Source organism: Aethalodelphis obliquidens, unplaced genomic scaffold (assembly GCF_003676395.1).
Source record: "Aethalodelphis obliquidens isolate GAN/ISIS:26980383/991018 unplaced genomic scaffold, ASM367639v1 scaffold23, whole genome shotgun sequence".
NCBI lineage: Eukaryota > Metazoa > Chordata > Mammalia > Artiodactyla > Delphinidae > Aethalodelphis > Aethalodelphis obliquidens.
In genome coordinates this window covers 22,021,060-22,040,696 of record NW_020837967.1, presented here as the reverse complement: position 1 = coordinate 22,040,696, position 19,637 = coordinate 22,021,060, and the positions used below count along the sequence as shown (strand labels likewise).

General features: G+C 41.6%; 1 long non-coding RNA gene across 4 annotated transcripts; it reads left to right on the top strand.

Moving 5' to 3' along the window:
- The first annotated feature begins 5,148 nt into the window (after nt 1-5,148).
- LOC113628389 (uncharacterized) lies at nt 5,149-19,291 on the top strand. Of its 4 annotated transcripts, XR_003436042.1 has the most exons (4): nt 5,637-5,772; nt 13,647-13,750; nt 14,553-14,950; nt 19,238-19,291. It is a non-coding gene; the product is annotated as an uncharacterized LOC113628389 (long non-coding RNA). The 4 variants fall into 4 exon arrangements; XR_003436041.1 differs by lacking the exons at nt 5,637-5,772; nt 19,238-19,291 and adding an exon at nt 5,149-5,213 and having other exon boundaries at nt 14,553-16,472; XR_003436039.1 differs by lacking the exon at nt 19,238-19,291 and having other exon boundaries at nt 14,553-16,472.
- Nucleotides 19,292-19,637: the final 346 nt, after the last annotated feature.

The following is a 19,637-nucleotide window of genomic DNA, read 5'->3' as shown; positions in this document are numbered from 1 at the left end:
AGTGCGCCAACCAATGGGGAAGGCTGGGCGGGGGGTTAGGGCGGGGGCGCCCTGGAGCCTTGCTCCTCCCCCGTCCTCCGCCCTGGGGACTGGGTACAGTCTCGGTTACTTCATGGCTGGGCTGGGGATTTCGGGGGCTTTCCTGATGGTGGCGCGGGCTCTGCTCACCTCTGGGTGCTGAAAAAGGCGGGGTCGCTCAGTGGTGGGGGGACCCGCCGGGGACTGGACCGGAGGGGTCCCGGGCACCGAGCCAGAGCGGCGCGGGAGGGGCGCGCAGCAACGGGGCTGCGGTCCGCAGGGAGCGGGTGGTGGGGAGACCCGCGGGAAGAGGGGGAGTGCGGGTTCCAGCAGATCGGAAGGCGTGGACAAAGAAACAAAGAGGGTCTGGGATTGGAGCGCGAGGTGGGAGCGCGCACAGCCCGGGACGCAGGGCTCGAGCCCCCCGCGCAGCCTTGCGGGTCCCATCTCTCTTCGCCCTCTAGTCTTGGAGAACCCTCTCCGGGGACCTGACGGGCTGGGTCTGGCTTTGGGCGGCGGGAACTGCGAGGAAAGCCCGGGGGAGATGGGTGGGGTCGCTGAGTCACTGGCGGCGAGTCATTGCGCCGGGCCGTCCCGCCGAGGTCGAGGGCTGCTAGCGGTTCAGGGAAACCGTTAGACGAGATTGACCCAAGTCTCCCCGGGCGCGCGCGCGCGCGCGCATTTGTTGGAAGTTTTACGCAACTTCGAGCTGGGCCTGCGCTTTCTTGTGTGCAGTTCGCCTGCGTGGAGACTAGGACGCCCGTAAATTCTTAAGAACTCGCCAAAGTCTGTTGATTTTGCTCCAATGTGCAGACTTCTCTTTAGTAAGAAACTTCGGCCTGGCCTCTATAACCGCCAAACGCGGGTCTGCAGCATCACAAACGCACTCCGGGAAGGTTCTTCTTGCAAAGTTCCCTCCCACCCTTCCCTCCGGTCTCCTCTCGGCCTACCCCTGCCCCCATAAAACCACACCCGGCTTTTAATGTGATGTGGAAGTTTGGGGTGAAAGAGGAAACTCAGCGTCTGCAGTGGCAAAATCAAATTGTTCAATGGTTTTTCTGCTGTAGCGGAAGTCATTAGAGGTATAATCTGCATCAGTTATAGAATTAGTTAGGTATTACTTTAAATGCTGAATTCGATGAATGAAAGGCAATTTTATGCCTCAAATGATAATGTTTGAGGGAAGTAGATTTATGTGTTCGTTTTGTCTCAGCGATGGTGCTCACTGCAGGATTCTGGTGACTTGTCTGGGAAATGTCACTGGTCCCTTGGCCTGTTTTCCAGAAGAATTCTTGCAATTGGTCTCGGAGTGAGGGAGATAAAACTTGTCTACAGAGCAAAAAACTTTTGGTCTAGGGCACCAAGAGAGTGTTCAGATTCTCACACCAAAACCTTCCAGGTGAATCACTCAACAGGGTTTTTGTTGCGATATTAGTAACATGCAGAGCAGTGTGGTTACCCCCAAAGGGAGACGAAGAGAGCCAATCCAAGCCAGTCTTTTAGTGATATCTGTAGCAATGTAAAAATCAGAGGTTTGTGTTTTCTTTTGTATTCACAAGACCGAAGGAGTATTGAGAGGATTAGCCCCAAAACCACTGTAAAAATAAAAGCATCTTGATTCTATAGTGAAAGGGGGTGGGAGGGTAAGGGGGAAGTAAAATTTCTTCCGTTTTTGTTTTGTGTTTTGGAAGGGGGGTGCTGGAAGTTACCTGGCATTTAAGAAAAGTAGTTTAGAACCAACTGAAGGGTTTATTCCAGCTTCTTTGCACAAGCCTCTTTTAGGCAATATTTTGTTTACTGCATTTCAGTTAGTTCTGGCAAATGGGGCTGCCAAGGTCGAAAACTGCAGGACCCCTTGCGGTACAGCTCCCCTGCTGTGGACTTCCTTAATTCTCTCCTTCCCTGGGAGGCTGCGGGTCCCTCCCGAGCATTCCTGGGGCGTGGTGCCCTGGCAGACCAGCTTATGCTCCATGTTACCGTCTTGCTCTCAGAGCGCCCTTTATTCAAGCCACTGCTCAACAAATGTCACCATTGTGAGTTTGCCTGGAACCCTTAGGAGGAGAAAAAGCCATCTCCCTCTGGGGGGAAGGGAGGGTGGACCTTACGCCCACCTAAAATGCTGATCCCAGGGCAACAAGCTGGTGCTGTCAGAGGACTCTTGCTGACTGACTCACTACGGAAAATGAGGGCAAGGCTCTGGTGCGGTGTGGCAGGGTGCCCTGTTGGTGACCACAGCAAATTCCTCAGGCCTGTGGCGACTTCCTCTGGGATGGATGCTGGCCCTCATCATCATCTGGGGGTATCCCTCCTCCTTTCTAACCTGTCCCCGATCTGTATTCTCAGGACTGTGATATGTTCACTTGCTGTCCTTCCTAGTCAGCCTAGGCTGCTATAACAAAACACCATAGACTGGAGGGCTTAAGCAACAAATGTTTGTTTCTCCCAGCTCTTGAGGCAGGAAGTCCAAGATCAAGGTGCCAGCCGATTTGGTGTCTGATGAGGGTCTGCTTGCTGCTTTGCAGATGGCCACCTTCTTGCTGTGTCCGCACGTGGCAGAAGGAGTGCATGTTCTGGTCTCTCCCTTTTCTTATGAGGACACTAATGCCATCTTAGGGGCCCCACCCTCATGACCTCATCTAAATCTAATTACCTTCCTAAGACCCCACCTCTGAACGGCCGCAGATTAGGGCTACAACATATACATTTTAGGGGTCACAAACATTCAATCCGTAATACTTGCTATACACCACGTGCACACACACACGCACACACACAAGCACACACAGACACAGTATCCGATGTGTCCTTCCTATTAGAAATGACCATAGCTTGGGGTGGACTGTAGAGTGTAGAAAAGCGAAGGTTACAAAAACACTATTACTCATTCATATAGAATGCATGAGATTTTGGAAAGAATTCATTTGATTCTGAAGTAAGTTATACACCAACCAGGACAGAGCCTCAACCAAGGAGGGCTAGTCATCGATGAAGGAAATCAATATGTCTGAACGAACGTCCTTGAGCATGATAACTAATCCTTCTCTATCTGTGCCCCCATGTTCTTAGCTACCTTTTGGAAGTAAACAGTACGTAGACATAGATTTCTCGGTTTTCATATTTATTTTTGGATTGATTTATTTTTTGACTGACTTATTGATTGATTTATTTTTTGATTGACCTATTTCCAGAGTGTTTTCGAACGCTGGACCCTGAAGCATCTTCAAACACTGCCTGCTGCAAGTTGTATATAAATAAGGACACAGTGGTACAGTGTGTAGGCCAGGCGTAAACATTACCAAATCTAAAGTACTAACAGGGATTTTGGAATTTGCAAGCTGTGGTGATGTCAGTTGAATCAGGCGATTTGAACTGACGGACCAGCCAGCCATGCGGAGAGGAGCTTAGTGGCCTGTGGAGGCTTTAGGAGAGCTGGTTGGCAGGAGGTCATGCCAAGAGGACAGCTTCTAGCTGGATCGCCTGGACGGAATGTCAGCAATGAGAAGGTGGATAAAGTGAGAGGGTGAAAATCATGGCAAAATCTAAAGGGCAGAGTATTAAAGATAATAATAATAATCAATAATAGAAGTGCTTTAACTTCTGTGTCTGCTGGAGGACAGGAAACTTGTATGTGTTTAGTTTAACCTAATGCTCTCCTAGCATCCTGCGGGATGGATGAGATCATCCATTTTAAACACTAGGCAACTAAGAAGCAGGCCAAAAACCTGCCCATGGTCGTATAAGTAGCAGTGGAGGCAGGAAGGGTGGAAGCATTTGAATGGAGCCCTTTCTGATTCCAAATGTACGTTTCTTTTCTCTTTGTCTTGATAAAATTTTGCTTGCTATTAATCAGTTTAATTCACAAATATCATTTAGGGGCATACTGTGTTTCCGGAGCTGCAGAGGGAGGATAACTGCCCGATGGTGTTGTGAAGGAGCAGATTCCTAAAGGAATTTGGGGATAGAATATCATGTTTTATGTTATTCAAACAGTGTGATTCATAATAGATAAGAAGGGAGTTTGGTTTTTACCTGACTCTAAATCCTTACTTCGAGAGTGAAATATTTTCACCTGGACTCCTTTCAGTCTCTTGAAAGGCGTTATATCCAAGGTTGGACTTAGCTCATCTCACACCCTAAACCCCACCACCCACAGGAGCTTCCCCTTCAGAACTCCCCTGTCTATTTAAGGCAACATAGCAAACTAACAAGATTGGAAACTTTCATCATCCTTGCCACCTCCTTACCCTTCGATGGCTCAGATCCCGTGTGTGTCCTGTCCGTTGCTTTCTGCACACACTCCTGTTATGTTGCTGTGACTCACATCCAAGCCATTTTTTTACCTCATCCCAGCAGTACTGCAATTGGCTTCCCTGCTTCCAGGCTCTGCTTTCCCCCACCAGTGTGTCTGACTTTGAACCAAAACCTCTTTTTCTTAACAACTGCATGCTTGAGACTCCCTAAAGATCCAAAGTGAATCACTCATTCCCTTGTGAGAAGGTTAAGTTCAAGTGGGGTAGAGACTTCTCTCTCTTTTGTTCACTGGCCTATCTCCAGTGCCTGCAGAGAAGCCTGGTGCATTTGTTGAATGTATGAATTAGTGCGTTTGCAGCTCATAAAGGGAGGGAGGGAAGAAAGAGGAGACTAATATTTACTAGTGTCTATTATGTTCAAGCCGTGTGCTAGTCATTTTAAACATGACGTCCTCTAATCTTTAAAGGGTATTATGATCCACAGCTTTTAGTAACTGACTCAAAACACATGTATTGAATATTTACCATGTTCCAGGCATCCTGCTAGACAGCAGGGAACGTGAACAAGGCAGGTATAATCCATGTGCTCTTGGGACGTAGAGCTGAGTCCATGTGTACGTATGTGTGGTACAGAGAGACAATACTTAAGTAAAGGAACAAACCAAAGAATTGCAGTTAGTACAATTACAAGTAGAAATTTTGCTTCAGCGGAAGTTGAGGCTCATAGTTTGACAGTGGCCTTTGAAAGCTAGGCTAAGGATGTTCCCATCCATCCTGAGTTCCCACTGCTCCCATCAAGAGAGCAATTTCAGTGGGGCCCTAAGTTCTTTTCTATTCCATGAATACGCCACATTTCCCCCGCCCTCACATCTTTCCTCACATTCCGTTCATCAGGCAGGGGAACTCATTTTCTGCACTGCCTGCAGCACTTCTTAGTATACTCAGGTAAGTTAAGAAACTTTTCATGCCTCTGGGGAGCTCACAGCCTTGAAAAAATTAGGAACCACATAAAAGAGCTGTGATACATAGCAGAGTCTGGTGAGTGAGTGCGCTGAAGGGTTTAGATGGAGAAATGATCATGTGCATTTGGGGGAGATCAGAAAATGTATGCAGAGAAGGTGGTATTTGAGCAATGAGTATGATTTCTACAGCTTATCCTAGAGAAACGATGCTCAAAGTTGATGAAACAGTATAAGCAAAAATTGCGTATGTGTCCGACTTCTAGGGACATGTAGGTAATAGTAAGAATCCCAGTGTGGCTGATTATGGAGCAGTTGTAGGGGAGAAAGGGAATGGAAAGCTACTATGGGATCATGCGTTGGAGGACTAAATGCCAAGGAGAGGAGTTTATAATTAATGTGGTGGGCAGTGGGAATTCACTGTGATTTTTGACTGGGAGAAAGAGGTGCTTGTGGCCGTGTTTCAGGAAGATCGTTTTGGCCTGTTGTGGAGGATGAATTGGGGAGACCCATCTGAGAGCTGTTTGCAGGAGATCACGTGAACGGTAAAAGCCTGATCTTTCGGGAGTCTTAAGCATGCAGTTATTAAGAAAAAGAGGTTTTGATTCAAAGTCAGACACACTGGTGGGCGTAAGCCAAGCCTGAAGTTGGAGAGGAGGAACAAGTCGAGGGCTCTGAGCTTCCCGGACAGACTAAGAGAATGGAATCCTCACAGGTGGAAAACAATTGTTTCTAGGTGGAAAATTAATCTGAGATGAAAGATAATTCACTCAGATCCATTTACCTGGAAGTATCTTCCCTCCTCTAGTCAATATAGAGCAAAACCTCATGAAGGAGGTGGGGTATAAACCCAAGGGGTCATGCAGTTTTACTCCCTACAGCATTCTAGTCTGTTCACATAAATTAATATGGATTGCTTTAGATTGTTCCATATGCGATTTGCAGGTGTTGGTCTGGTTTTCCCCAGTTGGTGCAAAATCAGGGGCTTTTTCTGTATCCTCTAAAACAGTTTTGAAAAGTTCAGAGACACGGAACACTTACATGCCCATCATTTTTGTGTCTCAAAAAAAAAAATTCAGAGAAAAAGAAGCTTAAAGACAAACTTCTAGAATTTTCTTTGATACTTTTGTGGGGAAAGCAGATATAGTTTCCCATGAAACTACATCTGCTTCAACAATATTATGGAATTTGAGCTTAATATAGATTAAATATACTTTTTTCATATCACAAATTATGAAAATTTGTTCTGAAACAATATTGTAATGTATTCATCTGTCATCTCTAGAACTTTAGATTAGCATATATATAATTTATCTTTTCATCAAAGTCTAAGGTACTGTCTCTGACTAAGGAAAGAGAAGGTGGTGAAGATGTAGGAGGAACAGGGAATATTAATTAATATACTGAGGGAAAAACCTAGTGCAAAAAAGAAACCAGTTCGAGTCCATGTTAGACAAAGACGTGAAGCTACATTGTCATTACTGGTTCACTAGATCCAAAAAGCAAGACAAAAGCAGTCCAGTTATAAAAACCAGACCTTATTTGAAAGAGAGCTAAGTGATACCGTCACCGTTCAGTTACTAGCCTAGTGAGACCTTAAGAAAACAAGCAGGTTTTGCCCTGTGTCCTATAATGTTGTTTTTACCATTTTCAGGATAGAGAAGAAAGTCATGCCAGTGCCAGAAAATTTGCCAAGTGCTTTGGCATCCTGGGAATTTATTCAGCTTATTTTGAGGAGGTCATCAAGTTCCCAAGGGGCAGACTTTTTTTTTTTCCAGAAGATATTTTGGTAATGGGTCTAATTATAATAACTTTGTTTAATAGCATACTTTTCTTTGAAAGAACTGAAGAATTTTTTAAAAATAATATTTGGTTTCTTTATGGTAACCTGTGAAGTTGGGAAAGGGATATTGATTATCTTATAGCCATAATCTCTTTTCTTTATATTTGGGAAAAATAAAGGAACCCCATCCCACTTACCTCAAAACTGACTAATGAATCGACCCATCTTTCCAAAAGGCTGGAGAAGCTTTAGCTCTGCTGTATCACATTCATTTAGCCAGTGAAATGATGTTCTTCAGAATCTTGAATATTAAATTTAATTTTGACTGTATTTGATAAACTCAGAGTTGAAAATATACCCCATCAAACTTTGGTCTCTGTGTATATGCTGACAGAGATCAAGGTGATTTGTAGGGGTTAGAGATGGAAATCAAAGACATGCTGAGGGAAAAAAAGTCCAATACAAAAGATGTGAAACCATGTTCTCCTAATTACAAAAAACAAGACAAAGTGTTAGGAAAAAAAGTGAACTTATAAATCAGAGTAGCCCTAAATGGAGCTATGTGGCCAATGAAAGGACCTATAAAATGGCATGAGGATAAAACTAAGCAAGGCAAAAGGATTAAGAAATTTCATTGGAATGGGAAGTAAGTTAAGAAAGACCATTCTGAGTCAACTGTAGCAGAATAAAGGGATTGGCAGCCCTCTCCGTGATTCTGCTGCAATGGTTCCTAAAATATTGAGTAAGGCTTTGTGATTCTAATTAGCTAAGTACTAGAAATATGCCTTCTAATGGGACTCGTATGGCTATATGGAATAACTGCAAAAATATGGGGTTTGAGCTTAATATAGATTAAATATACTTTTCACATCATAAATTATGAAAAACTGTTCTAAACAAGATTGTGATTTATTTATCGGTCATCTCGAGAGCTTCAGGGGGTTGGACATGTGTGCACAGAATACAGTGCAGTGCTATTCGCATGTCTAATCAGGGTTTTCCTTGTGCTGACTTTGGGCTGGTTTTCACAGTCCTTGATTAGTGAACTCTAAACAATGGTAATGATAACCAGGCATAATTTTGATGTTGTTCCTTAAATTAGAGTGTGGCCCAGATAGGAAAGCTCATGGTAATCGTAATGATAGCCTATGTATATTGACTGCCTGCTGTTCACCATGTGTTAACTTATTTAATCCTCACAACAACCCTACTAGACATATGAAGAAACTGAGGCACAGAACAGGTAAGTAACTTGCTCAGGCTCACACAGCCAGGAAGTGGCAGATCTCATTTCTTAATTCTGACTCAGTCCATCAGAATGACTTGATGGTTATGACATATCATCCCTGCATGCAATTAAATGAATAACAATCCTTTACCCACACTTGCTAGTGGAAAAGAAACTGACCACATTTTTGGAACACATTGCCTCTATAAGTAAGAACAACTTCTCCCCGTACTTTCTATGAGTTTGAATTTTAGAGAGATTTGTAAACATCTGGAATACTGATATTACATAGTCCAAGAATAATGAGAGACGTGTGGTTTAGTGAATGTGTGAGTGAGTGAGTGTGGTTTAGAAATGAGAGGTTTAGTGAGCTATCCGACCACCAAGATTCATGAGGCCAAACTCAGGCAATGTTACTGATAACACATTTGACCTTACTACCCAGTTTTAAACATTTCTTGCCCAATACTAATCTCATAGCCGTTTCATCTCAGATTTTTCCAAGAAATGCTCCCTTGTCCCAGCTCTCTGTTAAAAAAGAGCATTGGTAAAGTGCTTCATATGAGTACAAGGGCAAGAGCAACCAATATCACAGCCCCGTTGTAGATAGATGGGGAAAAGGATGCATGAAGACATAACAGCCTGATGAAATCCCAACTCAGCAGCAGTGCTATTACTTAATAGATTGGAATATTCTTAAGAGAAGCAGTGACCCTGTTCAGTCAATGCATTTTGAGTCCTCCTGGGGGCCAGGCTCTCTTCTGGGCTCTGAGGACCCAGAATTGAATAAAGCACCTTCCTGGCCCTCAGAGGGCCCCTTAACTGACTCATCTCTTCTCTGTTAAATCCTTTTGTCTCTAAGTCTTGCATAATCATGCTGTCACACTGAGATCTAGTTCAGTAGTTTCATGATGTCCCCCTCAAGTCAGAGTGAAATGAGCGACTCTTCCTCTGAAATCCATGGAAACGTTGAGTTTGCTGTTTTGTTCTCCTTGATAAAATAGAGCATAATAACTAGTTGCTGGGTTACTACAGAAAACCCAGGCCCCAAACGGCAGCCGGGAAGAGCAGTTAGCAATTAAGTAAAGGAAATGATTAGTGGGTTTGAAACCCAACCCACTGCCCATGTACTTCTTAGCAGAATCAGGCATCTAGGTTACTTAGGCAACTTTTATCACTAAGGAAGTAGTTTTGGTGACTCATGCTCAAACAGGATAATTTCTTTTCAAATCTGTGTATTCAGTGACCTTACCATCATCCTTATGTTTTTCCTTCTCTTAGCACTGGGACACAAAGACTACATTTGGATGGCTTTGGCTCATCACTTATTAGTGTATCCTTCACTGGCTGGCCCGTAGTTTGAAATTTAATGGACTCGTGGTGATCAGAGTAAAAGGGCAGTAGTTCCTGCAATATATTCCTATATTAAAGGTAGAACTAACAGCTTCTTTTCTAAGCAGAAATGTTGTATCTTGTAATAACAACGTTTCTTGTCAGTTTTTATTTATGGAACAGTGCTGTTTAAAATACTAGCCACACTTCTGAAAAATAAACTAAAATACTGAAGTATTTTATACCATAACATAAAATGCCTTCATTTTCCCCAAAGAGATGCAAAATGGAATGAAAATCTCCCTGAGAGCTGTCTAGAGATGATGATCACAAAAATAAAGGAGGCTGAAGAAACCTCCTTTGCCAGCTTCTCTCTTAGATTTTTGATCTACCTGATGGATGTTCCAACAGTATCTGTTTGTGGACAGTTAACATTTTTTTTCTGTTAAAAGAATAGTAGAGATGGTATAGAAAAAAATGAGTAATGAAAAGTGTTATAGGTTGATGATGTGTTTGGAGAATTGTATGCAAGAACTTACTATTGACAGAGAAAAACCAAACCAAACCAAATTGGAAGCCAAGTGTCTGAGATGATTCTGGGTTAGGACAGGAGCAGCCTGGCTTGGTCTCCAGGTTTTTCTGGTAGCCTCAGTGGTGACAGCTTTCAGTGTGGTCAGCCTCAGGATCACGTGAGTCGTTATTATGTTTTTTTCCTTAACCCCAGAAACCATGCCGTAAGTCAAAATTTAGACAGTTTAGCTGTTTTCATTTTGCTTTCAATCTAGTCGTTTTCTGTTTTTAATTTTGTGCCTGGAAAAACTTGAAAAAGGCCATGAGTCATGACAACTGTTTCCTTTTCCTCCAAATAGAAGCCTTAGCAGCTGAGCGGTTTTCAGTGGGGACCCTTTAAGGGAATGTTTGGGAGAAATACGTATCCAGGGGTTCTCCCAAAGTGTGGTACCCAGACCAGCAGTGGCAGCATCCCCTGGAAATCTGTTAGAAGTGCCCACTGTCAGGCACCACTCCAGATGTGATTGAATCAGAGGCTCTGGGGAAGGAAGTCTGTGTTTTAACCAGACATCTAGATGGTTCTGAGCAACGCTCAAGTCCGAGAACCACTGTGTTAGTGAATTGTTAGTAGTTATGGCTATTGAGAGTGTGAAAAATATAGTGGTTGGAAGGTGGGCATGTTTATGAGTCTTTGCTTGTGAGGAGATGAATCAGAGAGAGAAAAGAACGCTTTAACTTTTGGAATTCAAAAAAGAAAGAGAAAGCCTGGAATTTAATTAGCAGGACTAATTGCTTGCATGAAACTTTGCTCTCTCAGAGAACAGCGATCCAGATGACTAGGTTACTGTGAAATATAGTGGCATGGTTTTGAAGTTCTAGAAGAATCTCTCTAGTGAGAAAAGGCATGCCTTTCCATATTAGGACATAAATTCAACTCAGTTTGGTAGAATCCTATAAGATTCTTGTATCCCAGTGACTTGGCCAGCTCCTTTACTTCTTGAGGCCCTACTTTCTACATCTGAAAACCATATGCTTCGTTAGTTGCCATGAATTATCTCATTGGAATGAAGTGAGGGATTCATTATATGGAAGAGGATTTGTGAGGCATCTTGATTACTGAAAAATGCAAACCATAAGGATCAAGAGTGATTCATATAAATCTTGATGCAACTATGAGTTGATACGTCAACTTCCCCTTGATATGTGCTCCCCCTTTTAATTATTTATTTATTTTGGCTGCACCGGGTCTTAGTTGCGGTGTGCGGGATCTAGTTCCCCGATCAGGGATCGAACCCAGGCCCCCTGCATTGTGAGCTCAAGTCTTCCCCACTGGACCACCAGGGAGGTCCCTGTTCTGTGCTCCCTTTAGTCTTGACTCTCATGTATTCATTTTTGGTGTTAAACAAATCACAGTTTTTAAAAGCTTTAATCTTCATTTCCTCATGGAAAACTTAGTATTCATGATACCTACTCCCAGGATTGTTGTGAGAAGAAAATTAGATTAAAATAGGAAAAGGCAGTTTTAAAGCTGAAACATTACAAATTTTAGGTATTGTTGTTTTGATTGCAGTTATTTCATGTCCAAATTGAGAAAGCTTTGTGATTGTTGACATAATGATATCATCCAGGAGTTTGGAATAAGTGTGTACATCAGCGGATTTTATGATTACAAAAAATAGCTATGTTTACTTTTCTACTAATTCTCCTTCAGTGGAATGTTCCCATTTTCTCATGAAGTGGGGGGAGATCCACATATGTTTATTAAAGAAAGCAAGCCTCGTATTTTTTATCCTTTGAACCGAGAGGCTACATGTTATTCATTGTTTTTGAGTCAGGCTACCTGGGTAAATTCCCAATCCTCTACCTACTTGCAACCATGGATAAACCTCAGTTTCCTCATATGTAAAATAGGGGTGGTAATAATACAGATTCGTATGAAGATGAAATGGGAAATGTATGTATAGAATACATAGCAGAGTGCCTGGCGCAGAGTAAGCATTCAGTAATGTGGGCTGTTGTTGTGACTATCATTATTAAACTGCAGCATGAAGAAGAGGCAAAAAGGTTGTGTGTGAAAGTCAAGGGCAGGAGGGAATAAAAAGACAAGGGGGACAGCTTTGAAAATGGTCTGATCATCCTGCAAATGACAATCCAAGCAATTCCCACGACTTTTGAAAATCAAAGACTTCCCTGTTGCTTCCAATGAGAAAATGAACCATAGTCATTTGTAATGTCCATGTTCCTGTAACAATCAAAATCACAGTCTTGCTTGAAAGTTACATGTCTTCCCTTTCCCAGCATGAGCACGCAGAAGGCAAAGAGCTGTAGGAAATGGGAGTCCTCGCCTCTCTCTCTCTCTCTCTCTCCCTCTCCCTCCTTCCCTTTCCCTCTCCTTCTCCCCCCACCCCTCTCTCTCTGAAGTGCTCCTACTTCTTCTCTATCTTGGTAACTGAAGTTTCTTGCTGCTCTAGGGTTAGAGCTCATAGCAGAGAAAAGGTTGGGGAGATAAGAAAGTTCTTACTTGACAAGGACTGTTGATGATCCAGTACTTAAAACTGGCCCTCTCCATTTGGTCTGTGTTTAAAACTGGCCCTTCTTCTAGCAGGTGCTTCTTTGTTTCCCAGAGCTCCCTTGACCTGCAGAAGTGCATTTGTATTTGGTCATCCACAGTCTCAAGGAGTCATTCTGAAGTACACCCCTTGCTGCTTTTTGCTCTGATACCTACTTTCCAGCGGATGATCCTGAACAGGATCTAAGACAGCTAGCGCTATCTTGCATGGCTCAGATCTGGTCCAAGGGAAATACTTTACCTTCAAAAGCTCAGAGGGTAATGAGGATACAATTTTCAATCCCTGGGTAGCCCTTTGAAGCTCTTTGCCTTACACTTGCGGTAAGCAAACAACCCCATAGATCTTCTGGTCAGATTCACACAGCATGCTGGCAACTTGCTCCAAAAACTTTCATCTTCAAAAATCTCCAACTCTTTTTGCCTCTGACATGGATAAATGGTTATATCTTAACCTGCATAACCTGCCTGGCATGCTTCCTTTGAAAATGTTGCTTTATACCGTTGTATTTCCCTTTGGAATGTGGTGTCTAGTGTTCAGTACTTGAGTCAAAACTTGCACTTTAATTCAAGGTAAAAGGGGGAGAGGACCGCTTTGGGGATGCTTTGATTTCACAGACCATCACCCCAAAGTTGGTGGTGCTGCAGAGGAAAATATGGTTTACGCATGCAGGTGTTATTGGGAGCCTCATGAATGCCCACCCTAATCACAAAGTAAAGATGTAACGGTGAGTAGTGGTTTTTCCTCATAGGCAGTTGTTTTGGTTGTGGTGGTTGTTTTTTTGTTAAAGCAACTGACATAGCACTTGGGACTGATTTATGTTATGACTTTGGGAGATAAAATGTGTTTAAAAATAGTGTTCCCATGAAATTAAAAAACGGTTAACTTTCATCAGTTGTAGGATGATCCTAGACTACCGTGTGTGTGAAACTTGTCTCAAGACAAATTAAACAAAATATATTACGTATTGTGTTTAAATGGTTTTTTTTTGCATTTCAGGTATAACTTTTTAAAATGTGAAAACACACATAAATGTGTACAGATATATACAACTCTGAGCTCATGCCAAAAATGTGTGTGACTGCCTTGTGATAGCTTTGGAGGTGGGTATCTGAGTATGATCTGAATATGGGCTTGTCATTGGAATGCCATGGAAGCCTCCTGTGCTTGCTTTTGTAGATCCTAGATACTATTGTGAAAATTGTACAGACCTATCAAAACTTGCTGAGAATTTGAAAACTTGATATATTATACATTTCTCTAATGATTCTTGATGTCAGTTTGGTTGTTTTTTAAACTATGCTTGATTGGCATGGCAGATTTAGGGTAGTCAAATCGTGAGATAATAAAATACCTATCTACGCATCCATCCACCCAGGAGACTCCTGAAATATTAGAAGTTAGTACTAAAATTGCCCTTAATTAAAAATAAATAATAACAATAATAAAAACCGTGGCATTAATTTGAATTGAAAAATAAAGCAAAGTCTGTATTTTGGTTCCTAATTAGGAAAAAGGAGAGAAAGATTTTGTCTTGAAATTTTTTCTGTTTTATTACTTTTTTTTTTTTTTGCAGTACGTGGGCCTCTCACTGCTGTGGCCTCTCCTGTTGCGGAGCACAGGCTCAGGACGCACAGGCTCAGCGGCCATGGCTCACGGGCCCAGCCGCTCTGCGGCATGTGGGATCTTCCCGGACCGGGGCACGAACCCGTGTCCCCTGCATCGGCAGGCGGACTCCCAACCACTGCGCCACCAGGGAAGCCCCTACATTTTTAACATAAGTATATGAGGGCAATATTAGTGAGGCCAGGGGCCTTACACCTTAGTGATTTTTTTTTCTTTTCTCTCCTCTCATTTTGTCGTCCCTCCCCTCCACGCTTCTCCTTTCCTTTTCTTTCCTGATAGCGGGTGATGTGCTCCAAAGAGATGAAAATACCTGGAAAGATTTTGTGGACCAGTCAACTCTGAGCCAACTTGAGGATATGGAGGCAAGAGTCCAAAAGGAAAAGAGAGAGAGAGAGAGAGAGAGAGATGGATTCTTCTAAATTTTGTGCAACACTCATGTAAATAGGAGCTAGCATTTAAACACATAGCATGGTGCACCAAGGTTGGTGAAAAGACGGTGTACCGGTAGGTCTGAAAATGGGGGAAGTGTGTAATAAGTGCTACATTAGATGAAGCAAGGTTTAAAAGGGTGTTACTGAATTGGAAGCATCAAAATGGACTTATGACTTTAAAAAGCCCCCCTCTAAAGCTGAAAGAGTAGAAGCGGTCCCTGGTATCACACTACCTACAGCCACAAGGTATGTGGGAAAATCTAATATATCCTCTAGGCGCTGGGTTTTGATGTCTTCTGCTCTTCTCACGGAAAGGAACTCAGAGGATAACTGGTACCAGATCTTGGGAAAATATTGAAAGGAGCTAAGAATGGGAAGGCATAGCTAAGAAATGTTTGCCAAAGAAGAGGAATTGTGATACTTCCTACCAGATGTGAGAATGTATTATGAAGCTTGAGTAATTAAAAGTGTGGTTCCCCAGCAGACTTTTCCAAGAAGGGATACGCCGCCCCAATGCAGATCACACTAAATTAGAACATAGTGTGTAGAACCGGAAGTATTAAAAACCAATGTGAAAGGGGAAACTAGATTTTTAGAGGAAAGTTGGGTTAAAAACCTCACCTTGCATACTATATCAAAATACATTTTAAAGCTGAAACATAAGGGAAAGAAGAACATGGAGGTGAATTTAGCTTATTTTTTTCTAAGTAAAGGACTCTCTAAGCCTAAAAAGATACAGGGTAAGTCACAAAGGAAAAATATGTGTATTTGGCTGCAGAAAATTAAGTACTTTTGTGTCATAAGATATTATCAACCAAATTAAATGGAAAATGTGGAACTGGGAAGTGTTTTTGCAATACATGTGGCTGATAGCTTTAGAACTAACAACAAAAATCACATTTGTGATAATTCAATAAGAAACACATATTAACCCAGTAGAAAAAGGACAAATGTCACAAATAATTGACAAAAGAAAAAATTACAGGTGACTAATAAACATATACTTAACCCTAAACGTATAAAAATTTAGGTTTTTATGTTAATCAAAAAAAGGGAAAATAAAAAGGCCCTACTCATTTGTGACCTACGAGATTGACAAAGGTTACAAATGGCAACACTTCGTAAGGATACAGCAGGAGAGCATTCCAGCCACTGCTGATGGGAATATGGGCTCTGCAGTCTTTTTTGGAGATGACTTTTGACCATCTGCATAAAGGACTTAGGTCATAATTATAAACTTTTTACCCAGTAACCCCATATTAGACTCGATCTGGTAAACATAATAAGAGAATATTTGAATATTAATATGCAAGAATATACATTACACTCACTATTGATGTGAAAAACTAAAACCTCTTAAGTGTTCAATACTGAGAGAACAGAAAAATAAATTATTGTTTATGTACTTATGTATTGTTAAGGCAGGAAAGATGTTCAGTAAAGTGTTAAAACTGGTTGTGTTTTAGGGGTAAGGATGGAATCAAGTTTTATAGAAGGATGTATCTTTTTTTCCTTTTTATACTTTTGTAATTTGTTTTACCTCTCAAAATTAGTGTGTATTATTTCTAAAATTTCTAAAATTCATAAAAAATGTATATCTTTTTATATATATAATGAAGTGCAGAATTGGTAATGATAAAACGTTAGGTGAAAAAAATCAGGGTATAAAATACATATGCGAGGGGCTTCCCTGGTGGTGCGGTGGTTAAGAATCTGCCTGCCAGTGCAGGGCACACGGGTTCGAGCCCTGGTCTGGGAAGATCCCACATGCCGCGGAGCAACTAAGCTCGTGCGCCACAACTACTGAGCCCGCGTGCTACAATTACTGAAGCCTGTGCGCCTAGAGCCCATGCTCTGCAACACGAGAAGCCACCACAATGAGAAGCCCTCGCACCGCAACAAAGAGTAGCCCCTGCTCGCCTCAACTAGAGAAAGCACGTGTGCAGCAATGAAGACCTAATGCAGCCAAAATAAATAAATAAATTAAAAAAATACATATGCAATAAAATTATGATTTTGGTAAAATATAATTTGTGCAAAGACTAGCAGGATAAACATCAAAACATCAGCCATAGTTCTTTCCTTCTTTTTATGTATATTTGCCTATTTTCCCAATTATGCTTTAAATATTTTATTTTATTTATTTATTTATTTTTGGCTGAGTTGGGTCTTCATTGCTGCACGCGGCCTCTCTCTAGTTGGGGCGAGCAGGGGCTACTCTTCGTTGTGGTGCCTGTGCTTCTCATTGCAGTGGCTTCTCTTGTTGTGGAGCACACGCTCTAGGCATGTGGGCTTCAGTAGTTGTGGCACATGGGCTCAGTAGTTGGGCTCGCAGGCTCTAGAGCACAGGCTTAGTAGTTGTGGCGCATGGGCTTAGTTGCTCCGCGCCATGTGGGATCTTCCCAGACCTGGGCTCAAACCCGTGTCCCCTGCATTGGCAGGCGGATTCTTAACCTCTGTGCCACCAGGGAAGTCCCTCTCTGGGTATTTCTAATGTATGTTTATCAGGTCTCTTTCACTTTTGGTGATCAACAAAAATTTATTTTCCAAATAATAATGTCTCATCTCTAGGGAACTAGTATTTTGATGAAACTGCAATTTGAAGCTTTTGGATTTTAAAACTGTAAACTCTACAAGGATATATAAAGACTGCTCTTTGTTGCATTCTTTTCCCACCCTATTCTAGGATTTAAACCTAAAATGAATGGAGTAAAAAAAGATATGACATGTAGATTCCAGACATTCTTTCCTAACTAGAATGATTTTTAACTGCTAATGTGAATTTTTCCTCAAAATATGCCAACTCTCTTATTTATTACTTGATGCCTTCCAGACTTTTTTTTTTAAATACTCTTACTATCTTCTAATTTCTCTTCCTTTAAAAATGTGCTTCTGTGATTTGTAAATTAATCTGTTAACCCAGAGAATATTGTTTTATGTGACACTGAGCAAGTCATGTGAAGTTTTCTCCTTTTTATTCTTTGTAATAAAGCAGAATATTAAAAAAGAAAATCTGGGGCTTCCCTGGTGGCGCAGTGGTTCGGAGTCCGCCTGCCGATGCAGGGGACGCGGGTTCGTGCCCCGGTCCGGGAAGATCCCACGTGCCACGGAGCGGCTGGGCCCGTGAGCCATGGCCGCTGAGCCTGCGCTTCCGGAGCCTGTGCTCCGCAACGGGAGAGGCCACAGCAGTGGGAGGCCCGCGAACCGAAAAAAAAAAAAAAAAAAAGAAAATCTGATAGGTCTAAAATAGATTAGTAAGCATTTTAAACATTCATAAAGTTCTTTGAAACTTATAAGCCTATATTATCATGTATTATTGATGTTATCCTATTATTAAAACATACTTTTGCCATCTACTGAAAGATAGTCTATTTCAGTCATTCCTATTCTCTGAATGACTAAACATAGAACAAATCCCTTTGGGACTTGTACTGTATTTTAACTTAGCAGTAATTACCTTAAATGGAAATGAAACACTAATGGTCTTGATCTGCAGGAATCAGTTTAACTCTAGAATGCAAGGGTTAATGGCCTCTGGTGCATCCCAAGTGTGAATAGAAAGTTTGGGGGATAAGTTGGGCTTGTGTTGTATAATATTTATGGACGTGACTTTGAAAGCTAATAAAGTCAATTTTAACCATTTTAAATAAATACGAAGTTGATTTTTTTCCTTATACAGTGAATAAATGTAGTAAGTGCCGTATTATGGGACTGTTACATTTCATTTATTTTTATCACTATTGGATCATATGAGAATGATTCTAAGTCCTGTCATGCATCTAAACCACTACCTAACTAGCAAGGGTAAAATGAAAAATCCTTGTATGTGATTCTTCTCTGGCTTTTAGTTTGTCAGTATTGATAATTGTAGCAACTTTTGAAAAAAAGACTATGAAGAATAATAAGGGCTTTTATGGAGTGTGTGTGTGCATGCAGGTGTGCCTGTGTATGTCTTTCCCCTTTTCCTCTTCCTGATACTTCTGGTTTGTGTGATTTGGTTGTGCCTCAGACAGTTCTAGATATTCAGGTAAATTACTAGGGAAAAGGAGCAAAGTAATAACAGCTCCCAAAGGCATTACATTTTCATCTCCTCTATTCATTGAAGGCTGTAATAGAAAACAATGAAGACATCTTGTTGGATAATAGGCAAACTAGTCTCCTGGTAATATAACTTTTTTGAAAACACACTAGGAAAATAATTCTCTCTATGTAATTGTTAGAAAAGAATGGCTTATACCTTACATTATAATTTGTAGTTCAGCTGTTAACTGAACAAAGCTCAAACGGAACAAAGTGGAAGGAAATCAGTGTCTATTGTTCTAGGCATATTACTGAATTTCTCTCTCTCTCTCTTTATATATATACATATATATATATACACTCACATATACAGATATGTATATATGTACAAATTAATAATCGATTGGATACAGACGACTACCTTGCTAGCAAATATTACCCTTCTTTCATAGATAAAGTGAGTATTAGAGTCAGGATTCACATTAACCAATTTATTTATTTTTCTAAAATAAGCTTTGGGACCTCCCTGGTGACTCAGTGGTTAAGAATCCACCTGTCGATGCAGGGGACACGGGTTCGAGCCCTGTCCGGGAAGATCCCACATGCCACGGAGCAACTAAGCCCGTGTGCCACAACTACTGAGGCCGAGTGCCACAACTACTGAAGCCCTCACGCCTAGAGCCCATGCTCCGCAACAAGAGAAGCCACCGCGATGAGAACCCCGCGCACCGCAACGAAGAGTAGCCACCACTCGCCGCAACTAGAGAAAGCCGTGCAGCAATGAAGACCCAACACAGCCAAAAATAAAAATTAATAAAAGAATAAGATTTATTTATGTATAATTGTGCAATAAAATTAATCAATTCTAATGTATAATTTTGACAAGTATATACGGCTAAGTAAGCATTATCAC